Genomic DNA, 3,947 nt, shown 5'->3' with positions numbered 1-3,947 from the left:
TAGCTTGAGAAGCACTGTTCTTAATGAACAGCACGGATCTCACCCCTGGGTGCACATTAGAATTACCTGGGAGGTACATTTATTCTTTCAGGGAAGAAGAAATTTTCCTCTACATTTCTCGGTTCTTCTGGCTGGTCTAAGAATCAAGCTGACATGAGACAGATCAACAGGAGAAAATCAAACAAAATTTTAACAACACTTTAAATTGGACAGACCTAGGAGAAGTGAGTAACTCACCAAAAAGGTCAAAACCCTCACCTTAAACACCAACCCAGCCCTACTAACCCCCGACTTAGCAATTCAGTAGAGTTAAGTAGGAGGAGGGGAAAAGAAAAATGATCTGGGTGCAATGAGGGCCAGATTACCTGGAGAAAATAGCCCCTTACCTTCAGACTTGCAGAAGTGGGGGGAGCAAAAGCCTGCATAAGTGAAGCTGCCAAGATTGGAATCTTACCCTTCCATTTTCATTGAAGTGAAGTTGCTCAGTCGTGTCCGACTCTTTGCAACCCCATGGACTGCAGCCTACCAGGCTCCTCTGTCCATAGGATTTTCTAGGCAAGAGTACTGGAGTGGGTTGCCATTTCCTTCTCCAGGAGACCTTCCCCACCCAGGTATTGAACCTGGGTCTCCTGCATTGTAGGCAGACGCTTTACCATCTGAGCCACCAGGGAAGCTCACAGTTGACCTGGAAGCTGGGTCTTTTCAACCAAACCCCCAGGAGATGTCAAAGCTCCTCACATAGTGTATTAGAAATGAAATAATTTCTGCCATATCAGTAAACAAGGATGTCACAGTCATCAGTGATTGCAGCCATCCAATGTGAGCTGGTAAGCCCTGAATGGACTCAGGAAGGAAAGAAAACCTGCCATCTACTAACCATCAAATTACAGCCACTTGTCAGGTGAACCCTGAGGAAAGGAAGCTCAGGATATGAAAACAGGATACTGGCCCCAGATAGGTGATGTGCATATGAAAGGAGTGATTTCAGTGGGCAAAGACTCTTGCATCTTCCCATACATAGAAAAGTGCTAACTTCCTTAACTTTGGATATCTGGTTTTCTTTAATCAACAATAATCTTTTGATGTTCAGATTTACCTGCCCTTTGTTGCAAAACTTCTATATAACCTGGTTTCTCTCCTTCCCTCCTTGGAGCAGTTCTCTCAGGGTCATTTGAGATTTTGTCTCCTGAGCTTGAAGTCCTAAAAATTCTCACTGAATAAAGCATAGCTCTCAACCTTTAGGTTGCTGATATTTTTTAAGTCAACAGGGTCTAAAACAATGGCTCCACATCAGAATCTCATGGGAGCTTTAAAAATTATGATGGCTAAGCCCATCCCTAAATCTGAAGTAATCATGAGCAAGGCCTAGGCACTAAGGATTTTAAGGAAATTTAAATGCTCCCTAGGGGATTCCATTGTGCAGCCAGAGTTGGGAATTGCTGAACTAAAATGATGGGATGCTGGGATATCCCTGGGCATCCAGTGGTTACAACTCTACACTTTCAAAATGGCAGAGGAATAGGTCAGGAAGACCAATCCCCCCCACCCACAAATACATCTAAAGATTATCTGCATGCAGAACAGCTCCCACAGAACAACTTCTGAATGCTGGTGGAGGACCCCAGATGCCCAGAAAAGCAAATCAATCTCTTCAGAATGAGGTAGGATAAAAGATGAAGAGGAAAAGGGAGACAAAGGATTTCAGGATGGAGATCTATCCTTTGGAGGGAGCTGTGGGGGAGAAGTTTGCACACAATAGGAAACCCTCTCACAGTTGGGGTCAGTGGGGAGCTTAGGAGAGAAGCATAACCAAGAAAATTTGCCACAGAAGTCATGCCAAATGGCAAATTCCAGCCAAAAAGCAGCTCACAGGCTCATATCTACCAGCACTGAGTGGGGGCTGGGTGGGGAGACTTGGGCTGTGTCATTGGTCCACAGGTAGAGAACCAGGGTTTAATGCCATGAGGACACTCTGGGGGGACTAATGTGACATGGCACAGGCAGAACAGGGAAAACCCAAACTGTGGGATCTTCAGAGAAACAACGAAAAACAAAGGACCATTCCTTCAGGAAGGCTCTAGCGCTGCACTCTGACCCCTGGAGTGCTCACAGAACAAAGGATTGTGCCCTAATGAACACCAAAGGAGGTTGAGGTGGTTGCCATTTATGGCCCTCCCCAGAGGCAGAGAGGGAAATGTGTGACAGCCAGAGGCAGAAGACAAGAGGCTGCTGCAATCTTGGCCTCAGAGGCCACATCTGCCAAACTGTGAGCTGACTGCCAGTCACTACCAACATCTTCCTGGGATCCTGGATGGTTCATATCTGCTGGGAGTGTTATAGCCTGAGACCAGCTTCCCTGAGGAGATGTGCAGCCCACCTGGGACAGTGCCCTTGTGGTACACACAGGAGTCTAAGCTCCTTGGACCTGGGAGGTGCACACCCACATTGGGCTGTGGCAATCTCTGTGTGGTCCAATCCTGCCAGTGCTCCCTACGCATGCCAGCAACAATTGCTTGCAGTATCCCTCCCTCTCCACAGCACAACTGAGCAAATGAGCCCAAATAAGTGGTCAGTTTCACCCCCTCGTGTCAGGGTGGAGATCAGACACTGAGAGAGAGACTTGCAAGAAGATGCAGCCAACCTAAGCAAAGCAAAGAAGGAGGAATAGCCCCAGATGTGGCAGATGGAATAGATTAAAATCCTGCAGTTAAAATGAGACTGTGCACTTGAGGGGCAACTGTAGACTTTGAGAATAAGTACAAGCCAAAACAAGGGAATATCTAACACTGAACTCACTGCTATACTGCCCACAACAGCTCCTAGAGACCTTTCTAGATATACTGGAGGATCTTCTGAGTAGGAAATTCGATTGGAGCAGGAAAACGGAGGAATCACAAACCTTCATCTCACTATCAACATATATATCTCCTTACCTCCTCTAATTTTTTTTTCTTATTATGATTTCTTAGTTTTTTAAATTTTATTATTTTTTAATTAATTTTTTATTCTTATTTTTCATTGTTTTTCCTTTCTTCCCTTCTTTCTTACCTTATTTCCCTCACACTGTCCTAATATAGTTCTTTATTATTCCTTTAACTGTTGTTTTTTATAGCATACTTTTACCTTTCTTTAAAAAAAAACCTTATTTTTAAAAAGAAATTCCATATATTTTTTAAATTTTTGTGTTCAATTTTGTTTTTTTATATTGTACTTTTAAGAGTTTAATTTTTATTATAGGTTTTTAATTTTTGCTTTTGAATCTTTTATTATTAGTTTTGTATCTTTAAGACTCTAATTTTTAGTATGTATTTTCACTTAGGTATTTGATTATTGGCTTGATTGCTCTCTTTCTTTCTGACTCTCCCTTTTCTCCTCCTGGTCACCTCATTCTCCTTCCTCCCTCTTCTCTTCTCTGTATAACTCTGAATCTCTTTGATTGTTCCTGGCTGTGGAGAGCTGTTTCACCATTAACCTAGGGGTTTTGTCTTCTGTGCTGTGTGGACTGTACTACTGATACTACTGTAAGAGGCCAAGACTGAAACCCAGAGGCAGGACACTCAACTCCAGAACTTTGTACCATCATAGAACTCTTGACATCAGGGAACATTAATAGACAAGAGCCCATCCCAAACCTTTATACCTGCACTGAGACCAAGCTCCACCCAAGAGTCAGCAAGTTCCAATGCAAGACACATCATGCTAATCCTCCAGCAAAACAGGAACACAACCCTGAGCATTAATAAACAAGCTGCCTAAAGCCATGCCAAATCCATAAACACCCTAAAACTCACTACTGGTACTGTACTGCCCTCCAGAGAGATGAGATCCAGATCCACCCACCAGAACACAAACACAGGTTCCCTAAACAAGGAAACCTTCACAAGCCACTGGTCCAACCACACGCATAGGGAACAGACCCTGCAATATAGAGGAACAATGACCCTCCA

The 3,947-nt window shown here is 43.7% G+C and overlaps 1 non-coding gene across 1 annotated transcript; it reads right to left on the bottom strand.

Annotated features, from left to right (window-relative positions):
* Window positions 1–599: 599 nt before the first annotated feature.
* TRNAC-ACA (transfer RNA cysteine (anticodon ACA)) lies at window positions 600–671 on the bottom strand. The gene has a single exon. It is a non-coding gene; the product is annotated as a tRNA-Cys (tRNA).
* Window positions 672–3,947: the final 3,276 nt, after the last annotated feature.

The sequence above is a fragment of the Giraffa tippelskirchi genome, chromosome 13 (genome assembly GCF_054371585.1).
Source record: "Giraffa tippelskirchi isolate mGirTip1 chromosome 13, T2T-mGirTip1v1.2.pri, whole genome shotgun sequence".
Lineage (NCBI taxonomy): Eukaryota > Metazoa > Chordata > Mammalia > Artiodactyla > Giraffidae > Giraffa > Giraffa tippelskirchi.
This window is presented reverse-complemented; position numbering and strand designations above follow the sequence as displayed.